The following is a 23,907-nucleotide window of genomic DNA, read 5'->3' as shown; positions in this document are numbered from 1 at the left end:
GAAGATGCTGTAGGGTTGGGGTGAGGACTGAGGAATGTTGAAATTCAACTCATCTGGTATTGATGAAATAACTGATTTGTTAGGATGGTGTATTTAGCTGACAAACTGGTCTTGACCTCCTAATTCTCCTTTCAGCTGTCTGTCATTGTGAACTATATATGGTTGATTAGCTGCAACATTTCTGTCATTGCATTCTGACAGTTATTTGTTATTGTTTTGTTTTATTTTGTTAGTATGGCCAAAGCAAATGGTCACCCCACTGCTTCAAGTCTATTCTGACAATTAAAAAAAAATAATAATACTTTTTTTGGTTACCACTGTCACCAATGTACTTACTTATGGGGTTGGGCAAGGTTTAAACCTTGCTCGTTTATATCACTTTAGGGTGGCTTATGTTGTGATTTGGTACTGTATAAATAATTTGAATGACTGAAATCTGTCCTGAATTATTTATGGTCCTTTTTCACCCTGTTTAACAAACGCAGGTAGTGTATTTACTCTGTCTCCTCCTGGTGCTTGGTAAATTGGATAGTGGGTTAGTCAGTTAAGATGGTAGCCAGTCCTTTGAAGTATATGGAAAGCTAGGTAATATGTCCGAGAAAAGGTTTAACACTGTAACCAGGGTAGATATTAACAGGTTTTGTCCATGAACCCAGGGTTCCAGTAAGTTACGTTTAATGGACCTCCTTCAGATTTACTGGTCCTCCCTCTAGCTTTCTAAAAACTAATATAGTTATAACTTAGAAATGACTCTCGCCTGTAATGATGTTGTCTCTGTGGGATTTTCACAAAGGCTAGTTGGATGTTATTTGACTTGTACTTCAGCAGGATCAGAATCTTTTTAATGGACTGGAAGCCACTGAAGAGTATGTACTTCCCCTGGGTATGTCCACCAATGGGAATGCTGAGTCCTGGGCATTAGTGCCCACTTTCACTGTTTGCTAAATAGACCTGTGAATTTTGAAGTTTGATGACCCAAACCTATCCAAAGATGACAGATGTACTTTTGGGTCATCAGACCTACTAACATCATGTGGATTGTTTCCAAATTTCTCCATCAAAGAGTACCACTGGGCTTTAAAAATGCCACTGCTTGTATTCATAGCAGTACCAGCACTAATGAAAAATCTGTGAAACAACTACTGATAGTAGTAGGACAAAAATAGTTATGTCAGGAGTATTCATAGTAATGAAAAGAGGTGTTGGAAAATAAGACTTTAGACATACATAACTAACTCTATAGACCTTTGTGCTATTGGCATCACACATTATAAACACCCCCAGCCAATGTAGGTTGGAAACAGATACAGAGTGGTGTCAACTTACTTTGAGAACTCACCAGTTGCAGATACCAAGCTAAATGGGCCTAAATTAGCTTGTATCCCTCTTCAAACCCAAAAGTTATATCAGCAAAATCATAGCAGCATGACCAGAGCTATCATACTTAACTTTGTTTATGAAATGGTCTTTTTATCCAAAGCTGCATACATGATTGACAAAACGATGGCTTACAAATGGTTTCAGGGCCTCTCCATTTGTATGCCTAGGTAACTAATCTAATGAGATAAGATCTTGTAAAAGGTCAGTGAGCAAATAAATTGATGAATGTATCCATCTCCTACAGTTTGGGAAAACAATTCTATAATAATAAATACTATCATCTAGTAATCTACCAAAATAACAGGACATATGTGGATAGACAAATGAGACATTGCTTAGCTTTGATGCAACAGAAAATCCAAACAGCAACTGTGTTTTGCTGATGTAATATAACGTAGACCTGCATGCCAGGGGCACCATGATGGCTTAGTGGTTAGCTCTGTTGCCTCACAGTGAGAAGGTCCTATGTTTGCTTCTAACCTGTGGAGTTTGTATGTTCTCCCTGTGTTTGCAGGGTTCCCTCTGGAGGATCTTGCTTCCTCCCACTTCCAATGATCTGTAGGTTTAGAAAATGGATGGATGGACCTTTGTACCTCTTGATGAATGCTCCTACCACATGGAAGGTCTGGGCTAGTAACAGGGAATAATTTTATGCCACATATGTCTCTGTCAAATGCTGGACATCTGGTGTTTTTACAAATAATGGCATTTTATGATGGATATTAGGAGTAGGTTTTGTTGAAGTTATGCATAGCTTGAAATGAAACTCAGCCACATGGGGTGTGCAGCCCAGATAAATGAGGAGGGTTGAGGAAGGGCATCCGGCATAAAACAAGCCAACCCAACTATGCAGACTAAGAATTGAATTCCCCTACTGGATCGGTCGCGGCCCGGGTTGTCAACATCCGCCACTGGTGCTGTTGCCCAACACGGTGCCGGTGGAAATTGGGCTACTGCTGGGCGAAGACGATGAAGAAGAGGAGGAGAATGTTGCCACAAACAGCGGGGGAAGAAGAAAACTAGAAGGGTGGAAATGAGAGTGGGGACTTTGAATGTTGGTAGTATGACTGGTAAAGGGAGAGAGCTGGCTGATATGATGGAGAGGGGAAAAGTAGACATATTGTGTGTGCAAGAGACCAAGTGGAAGGGAAGTAAGAGCAGGAGCATCGGCGGTGGGTACAAGGTGTTGTACCATGGTGAGGACAGGAAGAGAAATGGTGCTGGGGTCATTTTAAAGGAAGAGTATGTTAAAAGTGTGTTGGAGGTTAAGCAAGTGTCTGACAGGATGATGAGTGTGAAGTTGCAAATTGAAGGGGTGATGATGAATATCATCAGTGCATATGCTCCACAGGTAGGTTGTGAGATGAAGGAGAAAGAAGATTTCTGGAGTGTGTTAGATGAGGTGGTGGAGAGTGTGCCCAAGCATGAAAGAGTGGTGATAGGAGCAGACTTCAATGGGCATGTTGGTGAAGGAAACAGAGGTGATGAGGAAGTAATGGGTAGATTTGGTATCAAGGATAGGAATGGGGAAGGACAGATGGTAGTTGATTTTGCAAAAATAATGGAAATGGCTGTGGTGAATACCTACTTTAAGAAAAGGGAGGAGCACAGGGTAACATATAAGAGTGGAGGATGTGCACACAGGTGGACTACATTCTTTATAGGAGATGCAAGCTAAAAGAAATCAGAGACTGTAAGGTGGTGGCAGGAGAGAGTGTCGTTAGACAGCATAGGATGGTTGTTTGTAGGATTACTTTAGAGGTAAAGAAGAAGGAGAGAGTGAGAGCTCAAAGGATCAGATGGTGGAAGCCGAAGGAGGAAGACTGTTGTGTAAAATTTAGCGAGCAGGTGAGAGAAGCACTGGTTGGAGGGGAAGCAATTTTGGACAACTGGAAAAGTACTGCAGATGTGGTGAGGGAGACAGCTAGGACAGTGGAAGGAAGACAAGGAGACTTGGTGGTGGAATGAAGAGGTCCATGAAAGCATAAGGAGAAAGAGGTTGGCGAAAAAGTTTTGGGATAGTCAGAGAGATGAAGAAAGTAGACATGAGTACAAGGAGATGCAGCGTAAGGCAAAAAGAGAAGTGGCAAAAGTGAAGAAAAAGGCATATTGCAACCTGTACAAGAAGATGAATAGTAAGGAAGGAGAAAAGGACTTGTACCGATTGGCCAGACAAAGGGTCAAAGCTGGAAAGGATGTGCAGCAGGTTAGGGTGGTAAAAGACGCACATGGTAATGTGCTGACAAGTGAGGAGTGTGTGCTGAGAAGGTGGAGGGAATATTTTGAAGAGCTGATGAATAAAGAAAATGAGCGAGAGAAAAGGCTGGATGATGTGGTGAGAGTAAATCAGGAAGTACAAGAGATTAGTAAAGAAGAAGTGAGGGCTGCTATGAAGAGGATGAAGAGTGGAAAGGCAGTTGGTCCAGATGACATTCCAGTGGAGGCATGGAAATGTCTAGGAGAGATGGCAGTAGAGTTTCTAACCAGATTGTTTAATAAAATCTTGGAAAGTGAGAGGATGCCTGAGGAGTGGAGAGTGTGCTGGTTCTTATTTTCAAGAACAAGGGTGATGTGCAGAGCTGCAGTAACTACAGAGGCATAAAGCTGATCAGCCACAGCATGAAGTTATGGGAAAGAGTAGTAGAAGCTAGGCTGAGAAAACAGGTGAAGATCTGTGAGCAGCAATATGGTTTCATGCCAAGAAAAAGCACTACAGATGCAATGTTTGCGCTGAGAATACTGTTGGAGAAGGACAGAAAGAGTTACATTGTATGTTTGAGGACTTAGAAAAAGCTTATGATAGGGTGCCAAGAGAAGAGCTGTGGTATTGTATGAGAAAGTCTGGAGTTGCAGAGAAGTATGTTAGGGTAGTGCAGGACATGTACAAGAAGAATAGTGTGACAGCGGTGAGATGCGCAGTCAGAATGACAGACTCATTCAAGATGGAGGTGGTTTTACACCAAGGATCAGCTCTGAGTTCTTTCTTGTTTGCAGTGGTGATGGATAGGTTGACGGATGAGATCAGACAGGAGTCCCCATGGACTATGATGTTTGCAGATGACATTGTGATCTGTAGTGTGAGTAGAGAGCAAGTTGAGTCTAGTCTGGAGAGGTGGAGATATGCTTTGGAGAGAAGGGGAATGAAAGTCAGTAGAAGCAAGACTGAGTACATGTGTGTGAATGGGAGGGAGCCCAGTGGAGTAGTGCAGTTACAAGTAGAAGTGGTGAAAGTAAATGAGTTTAAATATTTGGGGTCAACTGTTCAAAGTAATGGAGAGTGTGGTAAAGAGGTGAAGAAGAGAGTAGAGAAGAAGAAAGGTGGCAGGAGTGATTTGTGACCGAAGATTATCAGCAAGAGTGAAGGGGAAAGTTTACAAGACAGTAGCGAGACCAGCTATGTTGTACGGCTAAGAGACGGTGGCACTAACAAAAAGATAGGAGGCAGAGCTGGAGGTGGCACAGCTGAAGATGTTGAGATTCTCTTTGGGAGTGATTGAGATGGTTTGGACATGTGCAGAGGAGGGACCCAGGGTATATAGGGAGAAGGATGCTGAGGATGGAGTCACCAGGCAGGAGGAGAAGAGGGAGGCCAAAGAGGAGGTTCATGGATGTGCTGAGGGAGGACATGCAGGTGGTTGGTGTGACAGAGGCAGATACAGAGGACAGGGTGAGATGGAAACGATTGATCTGCTGTGGCGACCCCTAACAGGAACAGCTGAAAGACGAAGAAGATGCATAGCTTGAAATGAGTGGGTATCAGTGCCTTTCATTTCCAAAGCTTTGGTCTGGTGGCCACTAAGTTTGCTGGTTAAGCATGGGACTCCAGCTACCATTCATGAAATTGAGATTATGCTTACATACATAGTCTATAAGGCAAGATCAAATCTGTGATCAGGGCACACCTTGATATGTTAGATTTGACTCTGTGATATCTTCCAAGTACACCGACTACCACACTACCCATTTACGCAACCCGCTACTGTGCACAAATTGGCCATGTTTAACAAGTCAAGTCTGGGAGTATGCATTGGTGCCATGCATCGCCACATTGACCACACCATAGAACCACCTTGAGTTCTGGGTAGGAGCATCTAGCTGTGACATCTAGTCACTGTCTAGATGTCACAGCTGTACGGGCTGCACGGGCATCCCCTTGGCCTTGTCCACCTACTGGATCCTCATCACACATGCTAGCTCATGCACAGAGAAATGTGCCAAATCTCCAAAATTTCCTAGCTGAAATTCCATCACAATGCAAGTGATACTCCTCATCTGTGTCTCCATCAGTAGCTATGCATTTGACACAGACTCATCCTAGCGCTACCCAAGGGCACTCTGAAGTACAACCATGTGACATTATTCAAAAATGCAACAAAACTAAGGCTGTCAGCTGTAAAAAAAAAAATCCTACAAGGCTGTGGCCTTCACCGGCGAGGCCACACTGGAAGGGTCTATACCAGGGATGGGTATCGGGAACCGGTTCTTTTCGGGTATCGTTAAGAAATTATTCAATCCACTGACATCAATAGCCTTTTTGCTTAACGATTCCCTTATCGGTCCTTCAGAGTGCCCTTGTTTTTGGGGGTGTTTGTTGGGAAAATTATCATTTCTCTACACTGATTACAGACCCTGCAGCGGGTCTGTAATCAACTGTTTCTGCAGCGCGCCTCTGCTTTGAACCTTGAACCAATGAAACAGTGCTCAGACCTGTTGCTTCATTGGTTCTTTTCTTCGATGCTTTGCCAAAGCGGCAACTCTGCTTCTTAACCCCTCTCAAAGCCATTAAAATATGTCAATCGTGACTTTTGTGCAGATTAAAGTCACTAACTGGGACTCCTGTCTTGTTGCGAGAAAGAAACGAGACTCATCCTCCATTCCGTTTGTACAGCCAGCTGAGCTCAGAGGTATGGAGAGACAAGTGTTGGAGTTTACTCCGGTGAATGAGAGGGTCGCGTCCCTACACCTTTCGGTCGGGGACAAGTCTCTCACCGTTGTCTCGGCCTATGGGCTGAGCAGCAGTGCAGAGTACCGGATCTTCCTGGAGTCCCTGGGAGGGGTACTAGATAGCGCTCTGACTGGGGACTCCATTGTTCTCCTGGGGGATTTCAATGCCCACGTGGGCGGCGACAGTGAGACCTGGAGGGGGGTGATCTGGAAGCACGGCCTCCCCGATCTGAACCCGAGTGGTGTTCAGTTGTTGGACTTCTGTGCTAGTCACAGTTTGTCCATCACAAACACCATGTTCGAGCACAAGGGTGTCCATAAATGCACGTGGCACCAGGACACCCTGAGCTGGAGGTCAATGATCGACTTTGTAGTTGTATCATCTGACCTTCGGCCAAGTGTCTCGGACACTCGAGTGAGGAGAGGGGCAGAGTTGTCGACTGATCACCACCTGGTGGTGAGTTGGATCCGCTGGGAGGGTAGGAAGCCGGTCAGACCTGGCAGGCCCAAACGTATCGTGAGGGTTTGCTGGGAATGACTGGCGGAACCCTCTGTCAGCGTGGTCTTCAACTCCCACCTCCGGGAGAGATTCTCCCAGATCCCGGGGGAGGTTGGAGACATGGAGTCCGAGTGGACCATGTTCCCCACCTCCATTGTCGATGCGGCTGCACGTAGCTGTGGTTGCAAGGTCTCTGGTGCCTGTCGCGGCGGCAATCCCCAAACCCGGTGGTGGACACCGGAAGTAAGGGATGCCGTCAAGCTGAAGAAGGAGTCCTACTTATCTTTGTTGGTAGGTGGGACCCCAGAGGCAGCTGACAGGTACCGGCAGGCCAAGCGTGCCACAGCCCATGCGGTCACAGAGGCAAAAACACAGGTCTGGGAGGAGTTCGGGGAGGCTATGGAGGAGGACTATCGGTCGGCCTCGAAGAGATTCTGGCAAACCGTCCGACGCCTCAGGAGGCTGAAGCAGCTCTCCACCAGCACTGTTTACGGTGCGGGTGGGGAGCTGTTGACCCTGACTGGGGATGTTGTTGGGCGGTGGAAGGAGTACTTCGAGGATCTCCTCAATCCCATCGTCACGTCTTCCGAAGAGGAAGCAGAGACTGGGGACTCAGAGGCGGACTCATCCATTACCCAGGCCGAAGTCACTGAGGTGGTTAGAAAGCTCCTCGGTGGCAAGGCTCCTGGGGTGGATGAAATCCGTCCTGAGTACCTTAAGTCTATGGATGTTGTGGGGCTGTCTTGGCTGACACGCCTCTGCAACATCGCGTAGCATTCGGGGACAGGGCCTCTGGATTGGCAGACCGGGGTGGTGGTCCCTCTGTTTAAGAAGCGGGACCGGAGGGTGTGTTCCAACTACAGGGGGATCACACTCCTCAGCCTCCCCGGTAAGGTCTATTCCAGAGTACTGGAGAGGAGAATTCGACCGATGGTCGATCCTCGGATTCAGGAGGAGCAGTGTGGTTTTCGTCCTGGTCGCGGCACACTGGACCAGCTCTACACGCTCCATCGGGTGCTCGAGGGTTCATGGGAGTTCGCCCAACCAGTCCACATGTGTTTTGTGGATCTGGAGAAGGCGTTTGACTGTGTCCCTCAGGGCACCCTGTGGGGAGTGCTCCAGGAGTACGGGGTCCGGGGTCCTTTGCTAAGGGCTATCCGGTCCCTGTACGACCACAGCAGGAGCTTGGTTCGCATTGCCAGTAGCAAGTCAAACCTGTTTCCAGTGCACGTTGGCCTCTGCCAGGGCTGCCCTTTGTCACCGGTTCTGTTCATTATTTTTATGGACAGAATTTCTAGGCGCAGCCAGGGTGTAGAGGGGGTCTGGTTTGGGAACCACAGAATCTCGTCTCTGCTGTTTGCGGACGATGTGGTTCTGTTGGCTTCGTCAAATCAGGACCTTCAGCGTGCACTGGGGCGGTTTGCAGCCGAGTGTGAAGCGTCCGGGATGAAAATCAGCACCTCCAAATCCGAGGCCATGGTTCTCAACCAGAAAAAGGTGCTTTGCCCTCTTCAGGTCGGTGGAGTGTCCTTGCCTCAAGTGGAGGAGTTTAAGTATCTCGGGGTCTTGATCACGAGTGAGGGGCCGATGGAGCATGAGATTGATAGACGGATTGGTGCAGCGTCTGCAGTGATGCGGTCGCTGTATCGGACTGTCGTGGTGAAGAGAGAGCTGAGTAGGGGGGCAAAGCTCTCGATTTACCGATCGATCTACGTTCCAATCCTCACCTATGGTCATGAGATTTGGCTCATGACCGAAAGAACGAGATTGCGAGTACAAGCGGCCGAGATGAGTTTCCTCCGCAGGGTGGCTGGGTGCTCCCCTCGAGATAGGGTGAGGAGCTCGGTCACTTGGGAGGACCTCGGAGTCGAACCGCTGCTCCTCCACGTCGAAAGGAGTCAGTTGAGGTGGCTCAGGCATCTTTTCCGGATGCCCCCGGGACGCCTCGCTGGAGAGGTGTTCCGGGCACATCCCACTGGGAGGAGGCCCCGGGTGGCTTGGGAACACCTTGGGGTTCCCCCGGAGGAGCTGGGGGAGGTGTGTGTGGATCGGGAGGTCTGGGCGGCTTTGCTTGAGCTGCTGCCCCCGCGACCCGACTCTGTATAAAGTGGAAGAAAATGGATGGATGGATGGATGGATAAAATGTTGTTGACATAGAAAACCTGCAAAGCCTGCTTTTAGTACACAGAAAATTCAAAAGAGGTATCGATAAGGAATCGGATTGATAAGTGGAATCCATAATGGCATCGATAAAATCTTCCAGGAGGATCACAAAAGTATTATGAGTAGCATCACAGTCAGTCAAGGTGATGGATGGTAGTAATAGTAGTGAATGCAGTAGGTTGTTTCTTGGTTTTTTTTACATACTGTGATTTAAATGAGGTGCCTACTTTTCTAGGTACATTTGTTTTTCATTAACAAGCATGTGTGTGTGTGTGTGGTCTCATAAGCCATCAGCCCCTGCCATGCAGCACTCTAGAAATAATCAATGCCTCTGCCGCCTGATTGTTGTTATTGTCATGATAATACGAAGACCGCATACAGACAAAGGGGAAAAAAGAAAGATCGCTCTTTTCTCCATGTCTCTCGACATATCAAGAAGTTATGAAATCTCCCCCTCCCTCTGTCCCACCTCCTCCTTATCTCCTCTTCCCTCATTTTATCTGGCTGTCTTTTATGTGTTTTACAATCGCTGCGACAATCGTCTCATTTGGAAAATCCTCAATTACGGAGCTCCATCTCGTCTGCCCACACCGCTCACACACACACACACACACACGCACACACACACACACACACACACACACACACACACACACACACACACACACGGCGCCTCCTCGTTTCTGAACAAAGTAGTGATTAGTTTTTTTAATGGTGTGCATTTGTGAGCAGAATAAGCTCTTCCGTCTTTTTCACAAAACTCATGTTTTGAATGCACGTGAAGAGATTGCACTCCAGAGACAAACAAGGACAAGAGGACAATGGATAGAGAGAAAGAATAAAGGTGATGAGGAGCAGAAGACGGAGGTGGAGGAGAGGAGGAATCAGGTAGGATACAAGGGCAAGAAAATGAGAGAAAATGGCAGGAACAAAAAAAAAAAATCAACATGACAGGGAAGATGTGCCGACAGATTTCAGGAGAGGAGTGAAACAAACGTGAGGAAATGAGGAGATGAGAAAGCGAAGAAGAGGGGGAAGGAGAGGTGAGGTGAGGAGAAGACAAGGTTATTGAGTTTCTGTCTTTCTGTTGCCCTGCACCCCCACACCGTCACACAGCACTTCCCAGAACAGAGATCTGTCCTGTGTTAAAAGCTTTGTATCATTTAGTTCAGACCCTTAACATTAATCAATACGGCAGTTATTTCATTTTCTCGTTTGTACTGCCTCATTCAATAATGCAGTAATGCAGGCCACTGGCACACACAGATAGCCACGCATAATGTAATTGTGTAAATGTATACAGTCTGTATCTCTTTTATTTACACTTGCACCAATGCCGTCACATGCAGCACAGACAGCCTCTTGTAACATCATTGTGCAGATTAATGGTGGATTCATTCTTCGTCTTCATTATGCAATGTCCACTCAAAATGCAAGCATCCGTCCCTATACTTTCTCGCCGTTACCTGAAGTGTTAAAACTTCAACCACTTTGGTATCATATCAAAACCAAATCACACTTCATTGATTGATATCGGCGAACAGTATCGGTGCACGCTAAAGGCACCTGGACGCTTGCACAAATTTGATCCCCACACTGCTGCACAATTTGTTGTGCCAATGCCTCCCACTTGACACCACACTATATAAAATATAAAATGCAACAAAACTAAGGCTGCCAGCTTTATAAAATCCTACCAGGCCGTGGCCTTCACTGGCGAGGCGACATTGGCAGGGTCTATACTAGGGATGGGTATTCTCTCATCGCTCCCACAATCAAGAAATTATTTACAGCTGCAGGTTGTCTCGTGCACATTGTGCAGTGGAGAATGCGTTTGGAATCTTGTCTCAAAAGTAATTATTTATAATATATCGTAATGGATTGGTAAAACTTTTCATTCCTTCTCATGAGTTAGATCATGTATCTGTCAAATTATGTTTATTATAGATATAACATCTTGTCATAATCTCTCCGATGCCCTGTGTGCAATGACAGGCAGTGTTTTGGAATAGGTTGTGCAATGTTCACAGCTAGTTCATAAAATTAATGCATGCCAGAAGTTTTGAACATTTCAAAATTTTCTTTGTGCACTGGCATGCAGCTGTGTACAGTTCGCCCACAGTTTATGGCACGTTTACTCACTGGCACTCCAGATTGTGTGCCTGCGGGCAATCAAATTTGTGCAAGCATCAAGGTGTTTTAAGAATTCTGACCTGGGGTGGGGGGCATGCTGATGTTGGTAAAATGTACATAAAGATTATTTTGACACTGTCCCTGCAGGTTCAGTTGTGTACTGCACATGGCAGATGTGTAATGTTAATTGTAGTGGGCAGGAAATAAACTGAGCCTTATGGGTATACACTGGGGGTCTAACAATACAGAAATCTCAAGAAGCAGTAGTTTTGTTCACAATAGAAGTGACTGTGGTGGCCCAAAGGTTAGAGGAGCAGGCTTGTGAATACAAAGTAATAGGTTTAATTAGCCAGTCAAACAGGAATATCACTTCAGTGCCTTTGAGGAAGGTCTATCACTCCCAGACTGCAGCTGAGCAACTTGCATGGTAGTGACTTGACATTGGTGTGTGTACATACAAATGTGTCAATTAGAGGTATTGTAAAGCACTTTAGGCATCTCTATCAGATGGCACTGCAGGGACATTAGTAATTGTGGCAGCAGAAATAAAACAGTCAACATGTGATTTCACTGGCCTTGGGGTCAATTTCAAGGTCACACCAAGATATTCTATATATCATCATCGCCACCCTTGGTAGCGCGACATCTCAAGAACCAGTTGACCAAGCTACGTGTATATTAAAAGCAAAGTGGTCTCTGTGTAACTTCAGTCACATAGAAACTGGGGAGCGTTGCCGTTTGCCGTTTGGTATGCTTATCAATCAATCAATCAATCAATTGTTTTTTATATAGCGCCAAATCACAACAAACAGTTGCCCCAAGGCGCCTTATATTGTAAGGCAAGGCCATACAATAATTATGTAAAACCCCAACGGTCAAAACGACCCCCTGTGAGCAAGCACTTGGCTACAGTGGGAAGGAAAAACTCCCTTTTAACAGGAAGAAACCTCCAGCAGAACCAGGCTCAGGGAGGGGCAGTCTTCTGCTGGGACTGGTTGGGGCTGAGGGAGAGAACCAGGAAAAAGACATGCTGTGGAGGGGAGCAGAGATCGATCACTAATGATTAAATGCAGAGTGGTGCATACAGAGCAAAAAGAGAAAGAAACAGTGCATCATGGGAACCCCCCAGCAGTCTACGTCTATAGCAGCATAACTAAGGGATGGTTCAGGGTCACCTGATCCAGCCCTAACTATAAGCTTTAGCAAAAAGGAAAGTTTTAAGCCTAATCTTAAAAGTAGAGAGGGTGTCTGTCTCCCTGATCTGAATTGGGAGCTGGTTCCACAGGAGAGGAGCCTGAAAGCTGAAGGATCTGCCTCCCATTCTACTCTTACAAACCCTAGGAACTACAAGTAAGCCTGCAGTCTGAGAGCGAAGCACTCTATTGGGGTGATATGGTACTACGAGGTCCCTAAGATAAGATGGGACCTGATTATTCAAAACCTTATAAGTAAGAAGAAGAATTTTAAATTCTATTCTAGAATTAACAGGAAGCCAATGAAGAGAGGCCAATATGGGTGAGATACGAGGGCTGTCCATAAAGTATAGGTCCTTTTTATTTTTTTCAAAAACTATATGGATTTCATTCATATGTTTTTACGTCAGACATGCATGAACCCTCATGCGCATGCGTGAGTTTTTCCACGCCTGTCGGTGACGTCATTTGCCTGTGAGCACTCCTTGTGGGAGGAGTCGTCCAGCCCCTCGTCGGAATTCCTTTGTCTGAGAAGTTGCTGAGAGACTGGCGCTTTGTTTGATCAAAATTTTTTCTAAACCTGTGAGACACATCGAAGTGGACATGGTTCGAAAAATTAAGCTGGTTTTCAGTGAAAATTTTAACGGCTGATGAGAGATTTTGAGGTGACACTGTCGCTTTAAGGACTTCCCACGGTGCGAGACGTCGCGCTGCGCTCTCAGGCGGCGTCATCAGCCTGTTTCAAGCTGAAAACCTCCACATTTCAGGCTCTATTGATCCAGGACGTCGTGAGAGAACAGAGAAGTTTCAGAAGAAGTCGGTTTCAGCATTTTATCCGGATATTCCACTGTTAAAGGAGATTTTTTTAATGAAAGACGTGCGGACGGGTCCGCGCGTCGGGACGCAGCCGGCGCAGAGCGGCGGCACAGGAAAAACACCTCCGTGTTGATAACCATTTGTAAAATCCAGGTGGCTTTTGATGGCTTTCAGTGGAGTGAGTATATGAGAAATTGTTTAACAGCTGGACATGTTCCAACTTGTCCTTAAGGCTTCCAACAGAGGTGTTTTTCCTGTGGCGGAGCGTCGCAGCGGCTGCGAGCCGACGCGCGGACGCATCCGCACGTCTTTCATTAAAAAAATCTCCTTTAACAGTGGAATATCCGGATAAAATGCTGAAACCGACTTCTTCTGAAACTTCTCTGTTCTCTCACGACGTCCTGGATCAATAGAGCCTGAAATGTGGAGGTTTTCAGCTTGAAACAGGCTGATGACGCCGCCTGAGAGCGCTGTGTGACATCTCGCACTGTGGGAAGTCCTTAAAGCGACAGTGTCACCTCAAAATCTCTCATCAGCCGTTAAAATTTTCACTGAAAACCAGCTTAATTTTTCGAACCATGTCCACTTCGATGTGTCTCACAGGTTTATAAAAAATTTTGATCAAACAAAGCGCCAGTCTCTCAGCAACTTCTCAGACAAAGGAATTCCGACGAGGGGCTGGACGACTCCTCCCACAAGGAGTGCTCACAGGCGAATGACGTCACCGACAGGCGTGGAAAAACTCACGCATGCGCACGAGGGTTCAAGCATGTCTGACGTAAAAACATATGAATGAAATCCATATAGTTTTTGAAAAAAATAAAAAGGACCTATACTTTATGGACAGACCTCGTATGCTCTCTCCTTCTAGTCGCCGTTAGTACTCTAGCTGCAGCATTTTGAATTAACTGAAGGCTTTTTAGGGAACTTTTAGGACAACCTGATAATAACGAATTACAATAGTCCAGCCTAGAGGAAATAAATGCATGAATTAGTTTTTCAGCATCACTCTTAGACAAGACCTTTCTAATTTTAGAGATATTGCGTAAATGCAAAAAAGCAGTCCTACATATTTGTTTAATATGCGCTTTGAATGACATATCCTGATCAAAAATGACTCCAAGATTTCTCACAGTATTACTAGAGGTCAGGGTAATGCCATCCAGAGTAAGGATCTGGTTAGACACCATGTTTCTAAGATTTGTGGGGCCAAGTACAATAACTTCAGTTTTATCTGAGTTTAAAAGCAGGAAATTAGAGGTCATCCATGTCTTTATGTCTGTAAGACAATCCTGCAGTTTAGCTAATTGGTGTGTGTCCTCTGGCTTCATGGATAGATAAAGCTGGGTATCATCTGCGTAACAATGAAAATTTAAGCAATACCGTCTAATAATACTGCCTAAGGGAAGCATGTATAAAGTGAATAAAATTGGTCCTAGCACAGAACCTTGTGGAACTCCATAATTAACTTTAGTCTGTGAAGAAGATTCCCCATTTACATGAACAAATTGTAATCTATTAGACAAATATGATTCAAACCACCGCAGCGCAGTGCCTTTAATACCTACGGCATGCAATTTGGGTCAGGGATGAATGCCGCAAAAATGGAAAGTTGATAGGACAAATATTTTTTGAGAAATTAGGGATACTAGGTAACAACAGTGAACAATTTACATTAATATCACCATTAACCCTCTGGGGCCGACGCCGTTGTATACAACGGCTAAGACCAAGCTTTACTAAATTATAAATAACTTTTGAATGATATGAGATAGAAACTTACTTTTTTTTGCTGAAAAGTTAACTCCGCGGACTTTCGAGCCAGCCATCAGCCATCTTTGTACTCCTCATAGAAGCTGTGTGATGACATGTGCAATGTGAGTGTCCAATTGGAATTGGTTCACCGTCACATGGTTTTCCAAAATCCAATCGTAGGACAGATTTACCTCACGTGAAAAGCCAAAGATCGTTTTCAGGAGTGATGTGTTACTAGTTGGCCGTTTTAATACTATGTACTATTAGTACATACTCAGTGCGCCCTGCGCCATTATGCACAGCGATCAGTGAAAGCAGGAGCACACGGAAAGCCTCTGATGACAATCTCACGTGCTCAAACAAAGTGTGTAACTATCAGGATTGCTCCACTTGTTTGCATGTGAATTTTACTGGATATCTCTGTTTCTTTCTCTGCGTAAAGCACTGTTTACCATATCAATGGCAACAAAACATATTGTTTGAACCTTTTTGTTGTACAGACTTTCACACAAGACTTCAAATTACCTTTATAAAGTGTCAAAGCAGTTGTTTATTATAGTTTGCTGTGTGTTTTGAATAAATGTGTGTGGAAAATTATTTTTCGCTTTATTTTTTCCTTGCCTATTTTTGATTGTAAACCTTTATTACACTTATAAAGCACAATAAAACATATATATTCTGAAAGCACAGGTTGTCCTGAAAAAAAAGAGACATAAAACATTATTGTGGGATGCAGGGAGAGCTGTTAACAGCAATAATAAAACATTTATGCCAGGCGAGTGAACTGTCCAAAAAATGCCCTCGGACCCCAGAGGGTTAATCAGTCCCTGGTAACGAGCAGCTCTGAACAAATGAAATAGCTCAGTGTTGCTGTTGTTTTACAACATGACATGTTGTAAAACATGACATCAATTAAATGTGCCAAAAAAAAAAAATCATATATACATTTATTATCTAAACTTTCTCATTTGAATTTATTGCACTCAGTTAAAATCATTGTAGAAACTTGTTACCACCCTTAAAAAATGTCAGCTACCTATTTTATAAGCACTACCCAATCTAGAAACTGTGGATCCCCACGGGCAACATGCTAGTTACATTGATATTTAGCATAAGTGTGTATTTGGGTGATATGTCACCTCCTGATGGCTTTTGTTAGTGTAGTGGAAAGAAGAAGAAAAAAAAGACATTAAGCTACTTCCCTTTTTAACTAAATGAAAGAGAGAGGTAATTTGTGGCAGGGATCAATTATTTTCAGCATGTTTAAAATAGACATTGGACTACCATTATGTAGAGCGGAGTCCAATTCCAGGTATGTGCTTTAGGCTCCCTGTCTGTCTTCTTGGACAAGATACTTCATGTTCGTTGTCTCAGCCCACCCAGTTGTAAATGGGATGGGGAAGTAACTTGCTATAGACCAGCCTCTTCTCCAGGGAAGCCATAGACTCTTGTCCACGTCATGCTGTCTTTGTTATGCACCGTACTGATGGATGTCAGTGCCTATATAGGAGATACTTTTTGGTCTGGTTTTTAGTCAGAGGTGCTCACGATCTTGAGCATACACGCAGCTTGGACAGCAGCCATATGCCAGTTTTATTATTTCAGGATTGTAAAAATTTGTATATTAATCAGTGACATATGGACTTTGGTAATATACAAGTCTAAAATGAGGTGCTTTATATTCAATTCTCAACCACATTTAAGTCAAAAAGAAAAAAAGCAGCACAATATAACCCTTTTAATGAAGAGCTTCAGAAGAGAACAAACTCCTCTTGATCCATTTCATAACACACTCCTCCTGGCAGAACATCAATACCCAATCTTGCCTCACACACATATATGGTCTGAGGGGTTTTAGTTCTGCAAACCACAGTATGATTGCTGAATATGAATGTGATTAGTTAATGTGCTTTCAGGAAGAAAAAAAAAATTAGAAGCACTCATGAATGGCTGGTGGAGAATGTTATTTGTATTAAAAATATTGATGCAATGTGATTGAGACTTGGTACTAAGTAAAAAAAGGAATAATGTTTTGCACCTACCCTTAAGTGGACTAAGCAGTTGAAGATGAGTGTGTGTTTTGCACCTGAGAAGAACTGGAATAAAATGAATACACAGTGTGTTGGAGCTGCAACTTCTGTTATCTTTCAAGGTTGCACTGGTAATTTTTGTGACATGTGTTCAGATGATGACTGGTGATAGAAAAACATTTGTCCGTGCATGCTGAGCACATATGATCCTTTCAGCCAACAGGATGAATGTGTTTCATTGAGCTTCTTTCTTGTCCTTGTGCATGAAAGTAATATTCTCCTTCGCTTGTTACATACATGAACCTATACACTTCTGCACACATACCTTTCTCTCTCTCACACACACACACACACACACACACACACACACACACACACACACACACACACACACACACACACACACACGTAATTGGTTTTCAGAGGTTGTTTTGTATGGCCCTTTTCCATTTCATGGCTGTCTACTTTGTGGAATATGACATTTTAGATGTTTGTGTGCCTTGCTTTTGTATGGATGTATGCTGACACACAGAAAATAAGATACTTTGTATTCATAGGTGCTTGTCTGCATACAAACAGAGATTATAATCCTTTGCACAATTAAATAGGTTCATGCTCTCACGCTTCTCAGAGGTGCAATGAAGGCTGTGGGTAACAAACACACTTTATTGCACCAAGACACTATTTTACTGGAGTGTACAAGATGACACCAGCATGTAAGGCACAGAAAAAAATGTTTCATTATGTACAGTATACTACAGATGAGTAGCAAAAACAGACAAATCAATGTAGTGACCAACAGCACACAAAGGTTTAAAGAGGGGGAAAAACGAAAGGTGTTTGGACACTGGCACAATTTTTGTAATTGTGTCTCTGCACATAACCACAATGGCATTGAAATTAAACAATCAAGAATGTGCTTGTAGTGTTCACTTTTAACTGTACTTAAAGCATTTTAACAAAATTTTCCCAATATAAATAATTGAACAAACGAAATTTAAGGATTACTGTTGTGTGTAAACATCATTATTGAAGTAATTGCAATGTGAAAACCAAACTAAAACCTTGACATGGCCCTTGGTTCAAACGTACAATCTCAGAAACTACAATATTAGAAGTTCCATGAAAGTTTTTTGTTGTTGTTGTTTATCATTAGATGTCACAGTAGCGCCTTATTATAGGGTATGTTCAGACTAGCAAAATATTGCAAAAGGTTTGTGATTCTGATGGATCACAGCAGTGGATATCACAAACATTTTGCAATGTTTTGTTTGGCTGAACACAGGTAAAGCTTCCCTTCCTGGCCACTCTTCCGTAAATCTCCCTCACCCCCCTCCTTCCACCACAATGAACAAAAGGAATAGCAGTTGGAGCCTTTTCAGGTGTCGTGGCTCTCTGTGTGGGAAAAGCTAAATGTATATGGATTACAAGTTAACCATATTCTTGGTCAGAAGGACGAAGATGCTTGTACACAGGTACTATGAGTTGTTGTATGAGGGCAGAAATTCTGAGTTTTCTCCAGTGAAAAGCAGCATTCTTTAGAAGGTTTGTTTTTGCTCCTACACTGTTCAATGCTTGCATGGAAGCCAGCAGCTTAAGCCTGGTTCACATGACAGGATTTTAAAATTATCTTTAGGTTTCCAAAACCTGAGAGACCACACACGCGAAGATAAAAAAAATCATAGATCTAACAGGTTTGATTGTACAGTGTGTGGTGTTTAGCTACACGGTAAGGACAACAACACCACACATGAACAGATTTCACACACGAACATTCCCAGCTCAGACAGGAAATCTTGCAAAATATCTCAAGATTAAACGTGACTTCAGAGTAAACAAATGGAGATACTTTGTGGACTATTTAAAACAGAGGGAAAAAAATGCTACAAAAAGAAAAGGTGTTCTTTAAAGGAATGGAGACAGCGCGACCACCAGACTTTCTGGTAAGTCAGAACAGCTGTTTTGATTTTATTTTCCGCTCCGTATGTCCGTCACCTCGCTTTCTGATTGGCTGCATGTCACATTCAGCAGGCTGCGTGCTCGTTTGTGGTTGGAGGACACAACACACACTGCGATATCGGGCCAAGACAGTCCAACATGTGGAATCCAACATGCGATCGGAGTGCTCCTGACGTCCTTCCGAACAGATCAGAGCGCTCTTAACACACCACACACGACAGGAATATCTGATAAGATTATCTTTAGCATCATCACGATTGTCGGGGCATCCTTAAGATTGTTGGAAGGGGAAGATCGGGTCCGATATCACCCTAATTATCCTGCCGTGTGAACCAGGCCTTTGGCATCTTTGTTGGTGAGGAAAGGCTTAATGGCCTTAATTTTACAGACAATGCTATGATCTTGGTGGACTTAGTGATTTCTGATTGCGGCATTTGCAAAGCTGAATGAGGAATTGGAATGTCTCAGTTTCTGATGGTCCTGGATCAATACTAAGATCTAAGGTTTCAAAGACTACTTAGACTCGACTGTCAGAGGTGGATCTGTATGCAGTTAAAGTGTTGAACTTGTTGAGACATATGCTTATCTCAGCAGAGACATTCATGTCATTGGGTCCTCAGCCTTTGAGATCGGGAGATGCATGGGAAGAGCTCATGGAGTCACAAGGTTGCTGGAGGTAGGTGGTTGACTGGGGTCCAGGCGCTTCTTATCTTGGTGTATGGTTGTGAGACTTAGACACTAACCAGTAACCTAAAGTGACAACTAGATGGGTAGCTCTGGATTGAATTGGTGTCAAATGGGTGGTGACTAAGAGAAACTGTTAGAGCACTATCACTTAATGATGCAGCATACAGATGCTTCAGTGTTGAGGATCCCAGTACTGGAGAAAGCCAAAGACATTTCCACATTTTGCCTGGCCGCAGCACATACTGTCGTGGTTAAGTTCTGATGTGACCACAAATGCAGAGAACCAACAGGATGTGCTCAAACAATGTCAAAGCCAATCTTAGTGTAAGGTCATACACAGGTGATCACTGTTTAAAGCACAAAGTCCAAAAATCAAATAGGAGGGTCAAAGGTCACAAAAGAAAATGCAGGTCTAAACCAAGACATTTGACTTGAAAAACATAAACACAAAGAAACACCAGTGCAAAAAACACCCCCTCTCCAAAAAAAAAAAAAAAAAAAAAAAAAAAAAACCATAACAACCAGGAATCAGAAAAGCAGAGTTTAAATAGCCTGGGAGGTGATTACAATTGGCTGCAGGTGCACTGATGGCTAAATGAGGTCAGGTGCGAGCACAAACAGGAAGAAAGCAAATGAACCAAAAACAGAGAAGACTGTGTCAAAGTAAAACAGGAAGTAGGATGAAACTGACAAACCATTAGAATAAAACCAAAGTAGGACATCTAGAAATAAACCTAAACCTCAATAACACTTAGAAACAAGACAGAACCCACATATATACTTAAACGAATGAACCAGAACTAAAACTGCTACTAAAGAGTTACACGGACAAATTCAAAAACAGTTTTTAGAACACAAACTTAACTAGAACTGGAATTATTATAAGATAAATACAAAACTGAGAATGCACCATAAAACCTCTGGGGACAGGCAGTAGGGACATGAACCACAACCAGTGGTGGGCACAGTTCCGATAATCTTATAACATAATTATCGAAGATAATATTTTCATTATCGGATTATCTTTTTAGATAACTTTAAAAGCCATTATCGGACTAATTATCTTCCGATAAATTTTTGTCTGATATAGCTTTTAGACCAATAACGTAGTAAACAAAGCTGAACAGCGACAAGCATTTTTAAAATTTAAATTCAGTTGAGCACCTACCTATTAAACGCTTCCTAACAGATGTATAATTCCATCCTCTACAAACAGAAAAGAGCTGCTTCTATAAAAAACTGCTCTGTCCTCTGCAGGCAAAGGAGAACTGGTCACACAAAAAAAATAATAAACATTTCCTTTAGCACCATACTGATATGTTGGCAATATCACCCAAGTCATCCAGAGGCATACATTTTTAACTTATGGTTTAAATTTTAACCAAACTAATTTTGGAGAAGTTATTTAAAATTACTGTTATGTCTGAAGTTTTATAAAGTGAAAATATCAGATATATGTTTTAGTTTTAAAGTAATGTGCTAATTTTTAAGGTTTTAGTGAGCACATGCTGTGCCCAGCAGTGCATTATGGGTAGGATAGGGTAATCTCAGTATGTTCACCACATGACAAATGCATTTCAGACACTCTGATCAGGCTCCATGGACAACATCATTAAACTCTAGTGCCTAAAACTTTTGTGAATATATTCTCTGGGTTTATAGACATTATTGTATTTGCGTTTGTTAAATTCCATGCATCTTAAATGTAGCAGACATGGATTATCTGGAATTTTGTTTTGGCAAGTTTTCACAGTCTCTACTGCCATCTACTGGCCAGTAGTGGTCATGGCAGTATTCGTCCTGAAGATGAGCAGACACTGTATGATATTTTTAATCACAAGTTAAGTTTTTTCAAACTTAATTTACAAAAACTTTCGATGGGAGACATCAAAGTTTAAAAACAAAACGAAACGACAAAAAAACATTACAAGACAGCTCTGTGGTGTTTGCACATGCACAGTGCGAGTGGTTGGATGCTTGTAGCTCTTCAGCAGCAGGATACCCTCACGATGGTCGACCAGAATAATATCAAACAGGTTTGATTTTCATTCGACCATACGATCGGCGATCAGGAGGTGGTCGTGAGATGTTAAATGCAGCTTGAGTGCACGTTTTACAGTATAATAAAACGTGCACACGGCACTAATAAAATGAGCGCAACTTCTCTCTACATGCAAAACATTTTGTGATGACACTTCCAGGGCTCTGTAAAAATGTCTGTTTTTACAAATAAAAATTGGAATATTTTACAAAAGCACATTTATCTGTAAACACCAACACATGACACATTAACGTGTTGGTTTACATAATGAATGACTGAACCAATCAGTGTTTAGCAGAGGCACTTTTACCCAGAATCCTCTGTGATCTGTCTGTGTTTGTTACAAAACCTCAGAATTAGTGCATTATTCAACATTAAAAGATATATGTTATATTTTAACTTTGACAAATTACAGAATTGGCATTAATGGAGTTATTCTATCAGTATTCACACCAAACCATAAGTCAGCGTGACTTTATTTTCCAAGACCTCTGCCTGACCGGAGTGTTGTGATTGGTACAGAGCTGGGTTTTGTGGCTGTTTTCAGCTTGTGTCTGTGCTGTAAGCTGTGTAGTAAACAAGAGCTTCCAGCAGGAGACAGGATGTTGAAACATAGAAGTGTGGGCTCATTGTTTGGGGCTTTTGATGCTTCCAAAAGCTAGTGATGGGCAAATGAAGCCCCATTCAAGACTCGAGGCTTCTCATCAAACGTTTCGATACATGTCTCGAGGCCTCACGCAGCGCTTGGTTTGCTGTACTGCCATCAAGTGGAGAAAGAAATGCACAGGATGAATTTACTCTGACGACCCCCTGGATTTGATGTTTGACCTTAAATTGTGCAAATAAATACTTGAAACAATAAATTAATAAACCAAGAATAATATTGTTCGTTAACTTAGTGAATTAAACATATGACTGAGTGAATTAAACAAATAAGGCCCTAGACATAATAGTTTTGAGACATATATTAATGTCATTTTTTTAAATGGGTGGTTTCAAATAATAATTTATAACAATGAAAGACTATTTTGGGGAGAGAGGGGCTGCTAAGTCCATAATCAACAATTTAAAACAATCCATAAAATTGCATCCCAGCTGCAGGCATTGAACCTGTCAATCACTCTCCTCCACGCGCTGGACCGGGCAAGCACCAAACGTTTCCTGCATTTTCGCTTCATTGAGCGAATGGATTCGCTCAACGAAGCAGTCACGTGGTTTCAGGAAACGAGGCTTCGTTTAGCTGTAGTCACATGGTTTGATACAGGCCTCGAAGCAGGGCTTCATTTGACATGCCCCCTTTTGCTCGATACAGCCTTCGGAGCCTCGCTTCATTTCGCCCAACACTACCAAAAGCGATCGTGGTGTTAAAACTCAAATTCAGTTTATTAGTAGTTGCAAATGTACCAGAGACGATACTGGAATTTATCGGTTATCTGTAACTGCCAATACATTTTTGGGTGGTTTATAGGTTCATCTTTATCAAAGATAACTTTTCAGTTATCTGATTAGCTGTTATCGAAGTTAATTATTTGGTTAACCACATACGTGGTTACTTTTGAGAGGAGGGGAAGGAACGATTGTCTGTCTGAGTGGTTGTCTTCCGGGACTTGGGGCAGTTCTGTGGTGTGACAGCACCATTGCATGCTCCCAGACTTGATTTGAGTAACTGTCTGGCATCTTGGAAAAAAAAATCAGCAGCTATGGGGAGTTGTGAGTCCTGCTGTCTCTTTATAAATGTGGGGAGGAGCAATAGTTTCACAAGGTGGGACTCCCATGCACTGAACATGCACATGTGGAAATTTCATGCACTCGCAGCCAGAATGTGAATGTAAACAAGGAACATAAAAGTTCAGGAGTGTTGCATCATTCTCTGTTCAGGACACCATTCAGCGACAAACAGCCTGATTAACTACCAGTTTGCATGTGTTAAAGTGCACAAATATCACTGCACAACAAAAGTATTGGGCCACTTGGTATTTCACACATTTTAATTTGTTTATGACATTCCAGATACAAAAAGTAAATCAGGCATCTTAATATAAAATTTCTACAGTTATCTTCCATAAACTCAACCTCCGTCATGATCTGGCCCTTTGGGGCCAATTGTTATGGTTCTGGACTCATTTCCTCTTCTGTGTGTTGTTTTTCATGTCATGTCAGGTTATCATGGTCATGCTTCAGTTATGATTTTTTTTTTCATTTATTCTCTGTGTATCATTTGCTTGCCACATATATATTTGCTTTCACTTTTGCTCCAATATGCTGTTTTAGTCTTAGTTTAATTCTGTTGATCACATTTATTGTATT

General features: G+C 43.0%; 1 protein-coding gene across 2 annotated transcripts in view; it reads left to right on the top strand.

The window, feature by feature from the left end:
• Positions 1-23,907, top strand: part of epha4b (eph receptor A4b) — a 297,581-nt gene that overhangs the window by 241,487 nt on the left and 32,187 nt on the right. The window lies entirely within an intron of this gene.

Source organism: Thalassophryne amazonica, chromosome 12 (genome assembly GCF_902500255.1).
Source record: "Thalassophryne amazonica chromosome 12, fThaAma1.1, whole genome shotgun sequence".
Taxonomy (NCBI): Eukaryota; Metazoa; Chordata; class Actinopteri; order Batrachoidiformes; family Batrachoididae; genus Thalassophryne; species Thalassophryne amazonica.
The sequence above is the reverse complement of the archived record's forward strand: the minus strand, read 5'-3'. Positions and strand labels throughout refer to the sequence as shown.